The 14,089-nt window shown below is 45.3% G+C and overlaps 12 non-coding genes across 12 annotated transcripts; 7 read left to right on the forward strand and 5 right to left on the reverse strand.

Moving 5' to 3' along the window:
• Positions 1-844: 844 nt before the first annotated feature.
• On the reverse strand, positions 845-917 carry TRNAR-ACG (transfer RNA arginine (anticodon ACG)). The gene has a single exon. It is a non-coding gene; the product is annotated as a tRNA-Arg (tRNA).
• A 714-nt stretch (positions 918-1,631) lies between these two features.
• LOC147704404 (U6 spliceosomal RNA) lies at positions 1,632-1,738 on the forward strand. The gene has a single exon (XR_015298940.1). It is a non-coding gene; the product is annotated as a U6 spliceosomal RNA (small nuclear RNA).
• A 1,010-nt stretch (positions 1,739-2,748) lies between these two features.
• On the reverse strand, positions 2,749-2,821 carry TRNAR-ACG (transfer RNA arginine (anticodon ACG)). The gene has a single exon. It is a non-coding gene; the product is annotated as a tRNA-Arg (tRNA).
• Positions 2,822-3,535: 714 nt separating this feature from the next.
• Positions 3,536-3,642, forward strand: LOC147704406 (U6 spliceosomal RNA). Its single transcript, XR_015298941.1, has one exon. It is a non-coding gene; the product is annotated as a U6 spliceosomal RNA (small nuclear RNA).
• Positions 3,643-5,439: 1,797 nt separating this feature from the next.
• LOC147704407 (U6 spliceosomal RNA) lies at positions 5,440-5,546 on the forward strand. The gene has a single exon (XR_015298942.1). It is a non-coding gene; the product is annotated as a U6 spliceosomal RNA (small nuclear RNA).
• A 1,010-nt stretch (positions 5,547-6,556) lies between these two features.
• Positions 6,557-6,629, reverse strand: TRNAR-ACG (transfer RNA arginine (anticodon ACG)). Its single transcript has one exon. It is a non-coding gene; the product is annotated as a tRNA-Arg (tRNA).
• Positions 6,630-7,343: 714 nt separating this feature from the next.
• On the forward strand, positions 7,344-7,450 carry LOC147704409 (U6 spliceosomal RNA). The gene has a single exon (XR_015298943.1). It is a non-coding gene; the product is annotated as a U6 spliceosomal RNA (small nuclear RNA).
• Positions 7,451-8,460: 1,010 nt separating this feature from the next.
• TRNAR-ACG (transfer RNA arginine (anticodon ACG)) lies at positions 8,461-8,533 on the reverse strand. Its single transcript has one exon. It is a non-coding gene; the product is annotated as a tRNA-Arg (tRNA).
• Positions 8,534-9,247: 714 nt separating this feature from the next.
• On the forward strand, positions 9,248-9,354 carry LOC147704411 (U6 spliceosomal RNA). The gene has a single exon (XR_015298944.1). It is a non-coding gene; the product is annotated as a U6 spliceosomal RNA (small nuclear RNA).
• A 1,797-nt stretch (positions 9,355-11,151) lies between these two features.
• On the forward strand, positions 11,152-11,258 carry LOC147704412 (U6 spliceosomal RNA). The gene has a single exon (XR_015298945.1). It is a non-coding gene; the product is annotated as a U6 spliceosomal RNA (small nuclear RNA).
• A 1,010-nt stretch (positions 11,259-12,268) lies between these two features.
• TRNAR-ACG (transfer RNA arginine (anticodon ACG)) lies at positions 12,269-12,341 on the reverse strand. The gene has a single exon. It is a non-coding gene; the product is annotated as a tRNA-Arg (tRNA).
• Positions 12,342-13,055: 714 nt separating this feature from the next.
• LOC147704414 (U6 spliceosomal RNA) lies at positions 13,056-13,162 on the forward strand. The gene has a single exon (XR_015298946.1). It is a non-coding gene; the product is annotated as a U6 spliceosomal RNA (small nuclear RNA).
• Positions 13,163-14,089: the final 927 nt, after the last annotated feature.

Below are 14,089 nucleotides of genomic sequence, written 5' to 3' on the forward strand. Positions count from 1 at the left end.
TAGCAAGGAAGCCTGCAGGACTTCTGGGACTTTTCTTTCTCTTTTTTAGCCTCACTGTCATTATTCTTCACCACCCCCAAATCTATACTGCTGCAGTGTTGTGTTGATTTGTGGGAATCAGGACAAAGAGAAGGGCAGGGCCTATGCAAATGAAGGCCTCAGGGATGTCTGGGAGTGCCTTTTTAGCAGTATTGTTAAAGTCCACCTTGCAACCGGATTGGTCGGGTAAGCTGAAAAACACCATGCCAGATTGGGCACCAGGTCTCTAGGCGCTTGGAGGACATATTGGGTCTACATCCCTCAGTTTCTGAGGTCCAAGAAATGTTCACCCTCTACCCTAATAGAGAGGTCTTGGCCGATCGTGGCTGAGAGGGGAAGAAGGTAGCAGTGCAAGATGCTTATGGTCCTTCTCTAATAATGGACCAACTTTCTCTCTCTCCTTACCTGTGGTTCTGCCTGGCTACTGGGGCTACCAGTTGTAAGCCTGCAGCCCACAGGGAGTTGGTTTGTTCCTCTCACACATGTAAATGGGTAAGCATTCAAGTGCACACACCTGCCTACGTCCACAGACCCTCGCGCACACACACTTTTGTCAACAAGCTTTTTCGCAATTAAGAGTATCAGGGACCCATGTTGAAATACAAAAGCAGCACACCACGTGACGGCCATCACATAGAGTCCAGCAGCAAATGGGAAACGTTTAACTAGCTGTGGTCCTATTACTTGCGCTCTACCGTGGAACAACTGCTGGATGAATCCTGCTGGAGAATATTGAACCTACAACAAGTCTGAGGTAAATAAAAATTCCACAGGAATATAATCAAACAGGGACCTACAACCCTTCCGAGCCAGATAGGAGTCGAACCTACAATCTTCTGATCCGTAGTCAGACGCGTTATCCATTGCGCCACTGGCCCTATGTAGACTTACGCATCCTTTTGTCCTTAAGTGGGCTAGAAAGTGTGTGTATGTGTGTGTGAAGGCACAAGGAAACCCATCTGACCTCCTGGAAGTCTGTTCTGTGAGGTTTTCCCAAGTTTTACAAAGGACTTTAGGAGAAGGAAGCACCTAAAAGCTAGGCGAAATGGTCCTAGATCCAAGGAAATCTTTTAGATCAGGCTCAGTTTCTTAAATAGTTTGCATTAACATAATCAGTTCCAGGTCTGTGTGGGGCTGAGCTTGAGAACTCCTTAGTAAGTAGGCGTTTACAACAATAAGGGGTTTAATATTACAACACAGGTGAACATTCAGACACATTATCATAAGCTCACCTTGTCCAGGGACCCAAGCATGCTGCCTTTCCACTCTCAGAGCCCTTCACCTAACCTACTGTGCAGCTGTTTCACCTTTAATATCACTGTTCCACAGGCAGCGTGACGTCACAATGCTCCTTGTCTGTAGCCCGACCCAGGAGCCTTTGCAAACCTGGTATAATCTACATACTTACGGTGTGTTTAGTCTTGGACCACAAATGCAGTGAAGAATAATGGATTGCTACTCTTCATACATTTTTGACCATTGGCTCAGATTTGAATGCGTACTGGCCATCTGAGCATCTCTGCCAGGCCACCCTATGTCTAGAGACTGTAGATTTAGAGAGTTTATAAACATTGTCAGTTCATCAATAAAGTGTGCTCGCTTCGGCAGCACATATACTAAAATTGGAACGATACAGAGAAGATTAGCATGGCCCCTGCGCAAGGATGACACGCAAATTCGTGAAGCGTTCCATATTTTTAACAGCTTTCAGGAGAGAAATCTTTTTTGTTTTCAAGACTAATTGAAAAAATAAAGCAGGTCCCAGTGCTGTCCCCGTAATATGTATTTTTCAATTAGTCTCTCCTCAACATTTTTAATGTATTTGCTTTGCAGTAAAGAAGGTGCGCTCTATGTTCAGCTGCATTTAGCAAGGAAGCCTGCAGGACTTCTGGGACTTTTCTTTCTCTTTTTTAGCCTCACTGTCATTATTCTTCACCACCCCCAAATCTATACTGCTGCAGTGTTGTGTTGATTTGTGGGAATCAGGACAAAGAGAAGGGCAGGGCCTATGCAAATGAAGGCCTCAGGGATGTCTGGGAGTGCCTTTTTAGCAGTATTGTTAAAGTCCACCTTGCAACCGGATTGGTCGGGTAAGCTGAAAAACACCATGCCAGATTGGGCACCAGGTGTCTAGGCGCTTGGAGGACATATTGGGTCTACATCCCTCAGTTTCTGAGGTCCAAGAAATGTTCACCCTCTACCCTAATAGAGAGGTCTTGGCCGATCGTGGCTGAGAGGGGAAGAAGGTAGCAGTGCAAGATGCTTATGGTCCTTCTCTAATAATGGACCAACTTTCTCTCTCTCCTTACCTGTGGTTCTGCCTGGCTACTGGGGCTACCAGTTGTAAGCCTGCAGCCCACAGGGAGTTGGTTTGTTCCTCTCACACATGTAAATGGGTAAGCATTCAAGTGCACACACCTGCCTACGTCCACAGACCCTCGCGCACACACACTTTTGTCAACAAGCTTTTTCGCAATTAAGAGTATCAGGGACCCATGTTGAAATACAAAAGCAGCACACCACGTGACGGCCATCACATAGAGTCCAGCAGCAAATGGGAAACGTTTAACTAGCTGTGGTCCTATTACTTGCGCTCTACCGTGGAACAACTGCTGGATGAGTCCTGCTGGAGAATATTGAACCTACAACAAGTCTGAGGTAAATAAAAATTCCACAGGAATATAATCAAACAGGGACCTACAACCCTTCCGAGCCAGATAGGAGTCGAACCTACAATCTTCTGATCCGTAGTCAGACGCGTTATCCATTGCGCCACTGGCCCTATGTAGACTTACGCATCCTTTTGTCCTTAAGTGGGCTAGAAAGTGTGTGTATGTGTGTGTGAAGGCACAAGGGAACCCATCTGACCTCCTGGAAGTCTGTTCTGTGAGGTTTTCCCAAGTTTTACAAAGGACTTTAGGAGAAGGAAGCACCTAAAAGCTAGGCGAAATGGTCCTAGATCCAAGGAAATCTTTTAGATCAGGCTCAGTTTCTTAAATAGTTTGCATTAACATAATCAGTTCCAGGTCTGTGTGGGGCTGAGCTTGAGAACTCCTTAGTAAGTAGGCGTTTACAACAATAAGGGGTTTAATATTACAACACAGGTGAACATTCAGACACATTATCATAAGCTCACCTTGTCCAGGGACCCAAGCATGCTGCCTTTCCACTCTCAGAGCCCTTCACCTAACCTACTGTGCAGCTGTTTCACCTTTAATATCACTGTTCCACAGGCAGCGTGACGTCACAATGCTCCTTGTCTGTAGCCCGACCCAGGAGCCTTTGCAAACCTGGTATAATCTACATACTTACGGTGTGTTTAGTCTTGGACCACAAATGCAGTGAAGAATAATGGATTGCTACTCTTCATACATTTTTGACCATTGGCTCAGATTTGAATGCGTACTGGCCATCTGAGCATCTCTGCCAGGCCACCCTATGTCTAGAGACTGTAGATTTAGAGAGTTTATAAACATTGTCAGTTCATCAATAAAGTGTGCTCGCTTCGGCAGCACATATACTAAAATTGGAACGATACAGAGAAGATTAGCATGGCCCCTGCGCAAGGATGACACGCAAATTCGTGAAGCGTTCCATATTTTTAACAGCTTTCAGGAGAGAAATCTTTTTTGTTTTCAAGACTAATTGAAAAAATAAAGCAGGTCCCAGTGCTGTCCCCGTAATATGTATTTTTCAATTAGTCTCTCCTCAACATTTTTAATGTATTTGCTTTGCAGTAAAGAAGGTGCGCTCTATGTTCAGCTGCATTTAGCAAGGAAGCCTGCAGGACTTCTGGGACTTTTCTTTCTCTTTTTTAGCCTCACTGTCATTATTCTTCACCATCCCCAAATCTATACTGCTGCAGTGTTGTGTTGATTTGTGGGAATCAGGACAAAGAGAAGGGCAGGGCCTATGCAAATGAAGGCCTCAGGGATGTCTGGGAGTGCCTTTTTAGCAGTATTGTTAAAGTCCACCTTGCAACCGGATTGGTCGGGTAAGCTGAAAAACACCATGCCAGATTGGGCACCAGGTCTCTAGGCGCTTGGAGGACATATTGGGTCTACATCCCTCAGTTTCTGAGGTCCAAGAAATGTTCACCCTCTACCCTAATAGAGAGGTCTTGGCCGATCGTGGCTGAGAGGGGAAGAAGGTAGCAGTGCAAGATGCTTATGGTCCTTCTCTAATAATGGACCAACTTTCTCTCTCTCCTTACCTGTGGTTCTGCCTGGCTACTGGGGCTACCAGTTGTAAGCCTGCAGCCCACAGGGAGTTGGTTTGTTCCTCTCACACATGTAAATGGGTAAGCATTCAAGTGCACACACCTGCCTACGTCCACAGACCCTCGCGCACACACACTTTTGTCAACAAGCTTTTTCGCAATTAAGAGTATCAGGGACCCATGTTGAAATACAAAAGCAGCACACCACGTGACGGCCATCACATAGAGTCCAGCAGCAAATGGGAAACGTTTAACTAGCTGTGGTCCTATTACTTGCGCTCTACCGTGGAACAACTGCTGGATGAGTCCTGCTGGAGAATATTGAACCTACAACAAGTCTGAGGTAAATAAAAATTCCACAGGAATATAATCAAACAGGGACCTACAACCCTTCCGAGCCAGATAGGAGTCGAACCTACAATCTTCTGATCCGTAGTCAGACGTGTTATCCATTGCGCCACTGGCCCTATGTAGACTTACGCATCCTTTTGTCCTTAAGTGGGCTAGAAAGTGTGTGTATGTGTGTGTGAAGGCACAAGGGAACCCATCTGACCTCCTGGAAGTCTGTTCTGTGAGGTTTTCCCAAGTTTTACAAAGGACTTTAGGAGAAGGAAGCACCTAAAAGCTAGGCGAAATGGTCCTAGATCCAAGGAAATCTTTTAGATCAGGCTCAGTTTCTTAAATAGTTTGCATTAACATAATCAGTTCCAGGTCTGTGTGGGGCTGAGCTTGAGAACTCCTTAGTAAGTAGGCGTTTACAACAATAAGGGGTTTAATATTACAACACAGGTGAACATTCAGACACATTATCATAAGCTCACCTTGTCCAGGGACCCAAGCATGCTGCCTTTCCACTCTCAGAGCCCTTCACCTAACCTACTGTGCAGCTGTTTCACCTTTAATATCACTGTTCCACAGGCAGCGTGACGTCACAATGCTCCTTGTCTGTAGCCCGACCCAGGAGCCTTTGCAAACCTGGTATAATCTACATACTTACGGTGTGTTTAGTCTTGGACCACAAATGCAGTGAAGAATAATGGATTGCTACTCTTCATACATTTTTGACCATTGGCTCAGATTTGAATGCGTACTGGCCATCTGAGCATCTCTGCCAGGCCACCCTATGTCTAGAGACTGTAGATTTAGAGAGTTTATAAACATTGTCAGTTCATCAATAAAGTGTGCTCGCTTCGGCAGCACATATACTAAAATTGGAACGATACAGAGAAGATTAGCATGGCCCCTGCGCAAGGATGACACGCAAATTCGTGAAGCGTTCCATATTTTTAACAGCTTTCAGGAGAGAAATCTTTTTTGTTTTCAAGACTAATTGAAAAAATAAAGCAGGTCCCAGTGCTGTCCCCGTAATATGTATTTTTCAATTAGTCTCTCCTCAACATTTTTAATGTATTTGCTTTGCAGTAAAGAAGGTGCGCTCTATGTTCAGCTGCATTTAGCAAGGAAGCCTGCAGGACTTCTGGGACTTTTCTTTCTCTTTTTTAGCCTCACTGTCATTATTCTTCACCACCCCCAAATCTATACTGCTGCAGTGTTGTGTTGATTTGTGGGAATCAGGACAAAGAGAAGGGCAGGGCCTATGCAAATGAAGGCCTCAGGGATGTCTGGGAGTGCCTTTTTAGCAGTATTGTTAAAGTCCACCTTGCAACCGGATTGGTCGGGTAAGCTGAAAAACACCATGCCAGATTGGGCACCAGGTCTCTAGGCGCTTGGAGGACATATTGGGTCTACATCCCTCAGTTTCTGAGGTCCAAGAAATGTTCACCCTCTACCCTAATAGAGAGGTCTTGGCCGATCGTGGCTGAGAGGGGAAGAAGGTAGCAGTGCAAGATGCTTATGGTCCTTCTCTAATAATGGACCAACTTTCTCTCTCTCCTTACCTGTGGTTCTGCCTGGCTACTGGGGCTACCAGTTGTAAGCCTGCAGCCCACAGGGAGTTGGTTTGTTCCTCTCACACATGTAAATGGGTAAGCATTCAAGTGCACACACCTGCCTACGTCCACAGACCCTCGCGCACACACACTTTTGTCAACAAGCTTTTTCGCAATTAAGAGTATCAGGGACCCATGTTGAAATACAAAAGCAGCACACCACGTGACGGCCATCACATAGAGTCCAGCAGCAAATGGGAAACGTTTAACTAGCTGTGGTCCTATTACTTGCGCTCTACCGTGGAACAACTGCTGGATGAATCCTGCTGGAGAATATTGAACCTACAACAAGTCTGAGGTAAATAAAAATTCCACAGGAATATAATCAAACAGGGACCTACAACCCTTCCGAGCCAGATAGGAGTCGAACCTACAATCTTCTGATCCGTAGTCAGACGCGTTATCCATTGCGCCACTGGCCCTATGTAGACTTACGCATCCTTTTGTCCTTAAGTGGGCTAGAAAGTGTGTGTATGTGTGTGTGAAGGCACAAGGAAACCCATCTGACCTCCTGGAAGTCTGTTCTGTGAGGTTTTCCCAAGTTTTACAAAGGACTTTAGGAGAAGGAAGCACCTAAAAGCTAGGCGAAATGGTCCTAGATCCAAGGAAATCTTTTAGATCAGGCTCAGTTTCTTAAATAGTTTGCATTAACATAATCAGTTCCAGGTCTGTGTGGGGCTGAGCTTGAGAACTCCTTAGTAAGTAGGCGTTTACAACAATAAGGGGTTTAATATTACAACACAGGTGAACATTCAGACACATTATCATAAGCTCACCTTGTCCAGGGACCCAAGCATGCTGCCTTTCCACTCTCAGAGCCCTTCACCTAACCTACTGTGCAGCTGTTTCACCTTTAATATCACTGTTCCACAGGCAGCGTGACGTCACAATGCTCCTTGTCTGTAGCCCGACCCAGGAGCCTTTGCAAACCTGGTATAATCTACATACTTACGGTGTGTTTAGTCTTGGACCACAAATGCAGTGAAGAATAATGGATTGCTACTCTTCATACATTTTTGACCATTGGCTCAGATTTGAATGCGTACTGGCCATCTGAGCATCTCTGCCAGGCCACCCTATGTCTAGAGACTGTAGATTTAGAGAGTTTATAAACATTGTCAGTTCATCAATAAAGTGTGCTCGCTTCGGCAGCACATATACTAAAATTGGAACGATACAGAGAAGATTAGCATGGCCCCTGCGCAAGGATGACACGCAAATTCGTGAAGCGTTCCATATTTTTAACAGCTTTCAGGAGAGAAATCTTTTTTGTTTTCAAGACTAATTGAAAAAATAAAGCAGGTCCCAGTGCTGTCCCCGTAATATGTATTTTTCAATTAGTCTCTCCTCAACATTTTTAATGTATTTGCTTTGCAGTAAAGAAGGTGCGCTCTATGTTCAGCTGCATTTAGCAAGGAAGCCTGCAGGACTTCTGGGACTTTTCTTTCTCTTTTTTAGCCTCACTGTCATTATTCTTCACCACCCCCAAATCTATACTGCTGCAGTGTTGTGTTGATTTGTGGGAATCAGGACAAAGAGAAGGGCAGGGCCTATGCAAATGAAGGCCTCAGGGATGTCTGGGAGTGCCTTTTTAGCAGTATTGTTAAAGTCCACCTTGCAACCGGATTGGTCGGGTAAGCTGAAAAACACCATGCCAGATTGGGCACCAGGTGTCTAGGCGCTTGGAGGACATATTGGGTCTACATCCCTCAGTTTCTGAGGTCCAAGAAATGTTCACCCTCTACCCTAATAGAGAGGTCTTGGCCGATCGTGGCTGAGAGGGGAAGAAGGTAGCAGTGCAAGATGCTTATGGTCCTTCTCTAATAATGGACCAACTTTCTCTCTCTCCTTACCTGTGGTTCTGCCTGGCTACTGGGGCTACCAGTTGTAAGCCTGCAGCCCACAGGGAGTTGGTTTGTTCCTCTCACACATGTAAATGGGTAAGCATTCAAGTGCACACACCTGCCTACGTCCACAGACCCTCGCGCACACACACTTTTGTCAACAAGCTTTTTCGCAATTAAGAGTATCAGGGACCCATGTTGAAATACAAAAGCAGCACACCACGTGACGGCCATCACATAGAGTCCAGCAGCAAATGGGAAACGTTTAACTAGCTGTGGTCCTATTACTTGCGCTCTACCGTGGAACAACTGCTGGATGAGTCCTGCTGGAGAATATTGAACCTACAACAAGTCTGAGGTAAATAAAAATTCCACAGGAATATAATCAAACAGGGACCTACAACCCTTCCGAGCCAGATAGGAGTCGAACCTACAATCTTCTGATCCGTAGTCAGACGCGTTATCCATTGCGCCACTGGCCCTATGTAGACTTACGCATCCTTTTGTCCTTAAGTGGGCTAGAAAGTGTGTGTATGTGTGTGTGAAGGCACAAGGGAACCCATCTGACCTCCTGGAAGTCTGTTCTGTGAGGTTTTCCCAAGTTTTACAAAGGACTTTAGGAGAAGGAAGCACCTAAAAGCTAGGCGAAATGGTCCTAGATCCAAGGAAATCTTTTAGATCAGGCTCAGTTTCTTAAATAGTTTGCATTAACATAATCAGTTCCAGGTCTGTGTGGGGCTGAGCTTGAGAACTCCTTAGTAAGTAGGCGTTTACAACAATAAGGGGTTTAATATTACAACACAGGTGAACATTCAGACACATTATCATAAGCTCACCTTGTCCAGGGACCCAAGCATGCTGCCTTTCCACTCTCAGAGCCCTTCACCTAACCTACTGTGCAGCTGTTTCACCTTTAATATCACTGTTCCACAGGCAGCGTGACGTCACAATGCTCCTTGTCTGTAGCCCGACCCAGGAGCCTTTGCAAACCTGGTATAATCTACATACTTACGGTGTGTTTAGTCTTGGACCACAAATGCAGTGAAGAATAATGGATTGCTACTCTTCATACATTTTTGACCATTGGCTCAGATTTGAATGCGTACTGGCCATCTGAGCATCTCTGCCAGGCCACCCTATGTCTAGAGACTGTAGATTTAGAGAGTTTATAAACATTGTCAGTTCATCAATAAAGTGTGCTCGCTTCGGCAGCACATATACTAAAATTGGAACGATACAGAGAAGATTAGCATGGCCCCTGCGCAAGGATGACACGCAAATTCGTGAAGCGTTCCATATTTTTAACAGCTTTCAGGAGAGAAATCTTTTTTGTTTTCAAGACTAATTGAAAAAATAAAGCAGGTCCCAGTGCTGTCCCCGTAATATGTATTTTTCAATTAGTCTCTCCTCAACATTTTTAATGTATTTGCTTTGCAGTAAAGAAGGTGCGCTCTATGTTCAGCTGCATTTAGCAAGGAAGCCTGCAGGACTTCTGGGACTTTTCTTTCTCTTTTTTAGCCTCACTGTCATTATTCTTCACCATCCCCAAATCTATACTGCTGCAGTGTTGTGTTGATTTGTGGGAATCAGGACAAAGAGAAGGGCAGGGCCTATGCAAATGAAGGCCTCAGGGATGTCTGGGAGTGCCTTTTTAGCAGTATTGTTAAAGTCCACCTTGCAACCGGATTGGTCGGGTAAGCTGAAAAACACCATGCCAGATTGGGCACCAGGTCTCTAGGCGCTTGGAGGACATATTGGGTCTACATCCCTCAGTTTCTGAGGTCCAAGAAATGTTCACCCTCTACCCTAATAGAGAGGTCTTGGCCGATCGTGGCTGAGAGGGGAAGAAGGTAGCAGTGCAAGATGCTTATGGTCCTTCTCTAATAATGGACCAACTTTCTCTCTCTCCTTACCTGTGGTTCTGCCTGGCTACTGGGGCTACCAGTTGTAAGCCTGCAGCCCACAGGGAGTTGGTTTGTTCCTCTCACACATGTAAATGGGTAAGCATTCAAGTGCACACACCTGCCTACGTCCACAGACCCTCGCGCACACACACTTTTGTCAACAAGCTTTTTCGCAATTAAGAGTATCAGGGACCCATGTTGAAATACAAAAGCAGCACACCACGTGACGGCCATCACATAGAGTCCAGCAGCAAATGGGAAACGTTTAACTAGCTGTGGTCCTATTACTTGCGCTCTACCGTGGAACAACTGCTGGATGAGTCCTGCTGGAGAATATTGAACCTACAACAAGTCTGAGGTAAATAAAAATTCCACAGGAATATAATCAAACAGGGACCTACAACCCTTCCGAGCCAGATAGGAGTCGAACCTACAATCTTCTGATCCGTAGTCAGACGTGTTATCCATTGCGCCACTGGCCCTATGTAGACTTACGCATCCTTTTGTCCTTAAGTGGGCTAGAAAGTGTGTGTATGTGTGTGTGAAGGCACAAGGGAACCCATCTGACCTCCTGGAAGTCTGTTCTGTGAGGTTTTCCCAAGTTTTACAAAGGACTTTAGGAGAAGGAAGCACCTAAAAGCTAGGCGAAATGGTCCTAGATCCAAGGAAATCTTTTAGATCAGGCTCAGTTTCTTAAATAGTTTGCATTAACATAATCAGTTCCAGGTCTGTGTGGGGCTGAGCTTGAGAACTCCTTAGTAAGTAGGCGTTTACAACAATAAGGGGTTTAATATTACAACACAGGTGAACATTCAGACACATTATCATAAGCTCACCTTGTCCAGGGACCCAAGCATGCTGCCTTTCCACTCTCAGAGCCCTTCACCTAACCTACTGTGCAGCTGTTTCACCTTTAATATCACTGTTCCACAGGCAGCGTGACGTCACAATGCTCCTTGTCTGTAGCCCGACCCAGGAGCCTTTGCAAACCTGGTATAATCTACATACTTACGGTGTGTTTAGTCTTGGACCACAAATGCAGTGAAGAATAATGGATTGCTACTCTTCATACATTTTTGACCATTGGCTCAGATTTGAATGCGTACTGGCCATCTGAGCATCTCTGCCAGGCCACCCTATGTCTAGAGACTGTAGATTTAGAGAGTTTATAAACATTGTCAGTTCATCAATAAAGTGTGCTCGCTTCGGCAGCACATATACTAAAATTGGAACGATACAGAGAAGATTAGCATGGCCCCTGCGCAAGGATGACACGCAAATTCGTGAAGCGTTCCATATTTTTAACAGCTTTCAGGAGAGAAATCTTTTTTGTTTTCAAGACTAATTGAAAAAATAAAGCAGGTCCCAGTGCTGTCCCCGTAATATGTATTTTTCAATTAGTCTCTCCTCAACATTTTTAATGTATTTGCTTTGCAGTAAAGAAGGTGCGCTCTATGTTCAGCTGCATTTAGCAAGGAAGCCTGCAGGACTTCTGGGACTTTTCTTTCTCTTTTTTAGCCTCACTGTCATTATTCTTCACCACCCCCAAATCTATACTGCTGCAGTGTTGTGTTGATTTGTGGGAATCAGGACAAAGAGAAGGGCAGGGCCTATGCAAATGAAGGCCTCAGGGATGTCTGGGAGTGCCTTTTTAGCAGTATTGTTAAAGTCCACCTTGCAACCGGATTGGTCGGGTAAGCTGAAAAACACCATGCCAGATTGGGCACCAGGTCTCTAGGCGCTTGGAGGACATATTGGGTCTACATCCCTCAGTTTCTGAGGTCCAAGAAATGTTCACCCTCTACCCTAATAGAGAGGTCTTGGCCGATCGTGGCTGAGAGGGGAAGAAGGTAGCAGTGCAAGATGCTTATGGTCCTTCTCTAATAATGGACCAACTTTCTCTCTCTCCTTACCTGTGGTTCTGCCTGGCTACTGGGGCTACCAGTTGTAAGCCTGCAGCCCACAGGGAGTTGGTTTGTTCCTCTCACACATGTAAATGGGTAAGCATTCAAGTGCACACACCTGCCTACGTCCACAGACCCTCGCGCACACACACTTTTGTCAACAAGCTTTTTCGCAATTAAGAGTATCAGGGACCCATGTTGAAATACAAAAGCAGCACACCACGTGACGGCCATCACATAGAGTCCAGCAGCAAATGGGAAACGTTTAACTAGCTGTGGTCCTATTACTTGCGCTCTACCGTGGAACAACTGCTGGATGAATCCTGCTGGAGAATATTGAACCTACAACAAGTCTGAGGTAAATAAAAATTCCACAGGAATATAATCAAACAGGGACCTACAACCCTTCCGAGCCAGATAGGAGTCGAACCTACAATCTTCTGATCCGTAGTCAGACGCGTTATCCATTGCGCCACTGGCCCTATGTAGACTTACGCATCCTTTTGTCCTTAAGTGGGCTAGAAAGTGTGTGTATGTGTGTGTGAAGGCACAAGGAAACCCATCTGACCTCCTGGAAGTCTGTTCTGTGAGGTTTTCCCAAGTTTTACAAAGGACTTTAGGAGAAGGAAGCACCTAAAAGCTAGGCGAAATGGTCCTAGATCCAAGGAAATCTTTTAGATCAGGCTCAGTTTCTTAAATAGTTTGCATTAACATAATCAGTTCCAGGTCTGTGTGGGGCTGAGCTTGAGAACTCCTTAGTAAGTAGGCGTTTACAACAATAAGGGGTTTAATATTACAACACAGGTGAACATTCAGACACATTATCATAAGCTCACCTTGTCCAGGGACCCAAGCATGCTGCCTTTCCACTCTCAGAGCCCTTCACCTAACCTACTGTGCAGCTGTTTCACCTTTAATATCACTGTTCCACAGGCAGCGTGACGTCACAATGCTCCTTGTCTGTAGCCCGACCCAGGAGCCTTTGCAAACCTGGTATAATCTACATACTTACGGTGTGTTTAGTCTTGGACCACAAATGCAGTGAAGAATAATGGATTGCTACTCTTCATACATTTTTGACCATTGGCTCAGATTTGAATGCGTACTGGCCATCTGAGCATCTCTGCCAGGCCACCCTATGTCTAGAGACTGTAGATTTAGAGAGTTTATAAACATTGTCAGTTCATCAATAAAGTGTGCTCGCTTCGGCAGCACATATACTAAAATTGGAACGATACAGAGAAGATTAGCATGGCCCCTGCGCAAGGATGACACGCAAATTCGTGAAGCGTTCCATATTTTTAACAGCTTTCAGGAGAGAAATCTTTTTTGTTTTCAAGACTAATTGAAAAAATAAAGCAGGTCCCAGTGCTGTCCCCGTAATATGTATTTTTCAATTAGTCTCTCCTCAACATTTTTAATGTATTTGCTTTGCAGTAAAGAAGGTGCGCTCTATGTTCAGCTGCATTTAGCAAGGAAGCCTGCAGGACTTCTGGGACTTTTCTTTCTCTTTTTTAGCCTCACTGTCATTATTCTTCACCACCCCCAAATCTATACTGCTGCAGTGTTGTGTTGATTTGTGGGAATCAGGACAAAGAGAAGGGCAGGGCCTATGCAAATGAAGGCCTCAGGGATGTCTGGGAGTGCCTTTTTAGCAGTATTGTTAAAGTCCACCTTGCAACCGGATTGGTCGGGTAAGCTGAAAAACACCATGCCAGATTGGGCACCAGGTGTCTAGGCGCTTGGAGGACATATTGGGTCTACATCCCTCAGTTTCTGAGGTCCAAGAAATGTTCACCCTCTACCCTAATAGAGAGGTCTTGGCCGATCGTGGCTGAGAGGGGAAGAAGGTAGCAGTGCAAGATGCTTATGGTCCTTCTCTAATAATGGACCAACTTTCTCTCTCTCCTTACCTGTGGTTCTGCCTGGCTACTGGGGCTACCAGTTGTAAGCCTGCAGCCCACAGGGAGTTGGTTTGTTCCTCTCACACATGTAAATGGGTAAGCATTCAAGTGCACACACCTGCCTACGTCCACAGACCCTCGCGCACACACACTTTTGTCAACAAGCTTTTTCGCAATTAAGAGTATCAGGGACCCATGTTGAAATACAAAAGCAGCACACCACGTGACGGCCATCACATAGAGTCCAGCAGCAAATGGGAAACGTTTAACTAGCTGTGGTCCTATTACTTGCGCTCTACCGTGGAACAACTGCTGGATGAGTCCTG

Source organism: Lissotriton vulgaris, chromosome 7 (assembly GCF_964263255.1).
Source record: "Lissotriton vulgaris chromosome 7, aLisVul1.2, whole genome shotgun sequence".
Classification (NCBI taxonomy): Eukaryota; Metazoa; Chordata; class Amphibia; order Caudata; family Salamandridae; genus Lissotriton; species Lissotriton vulgaris.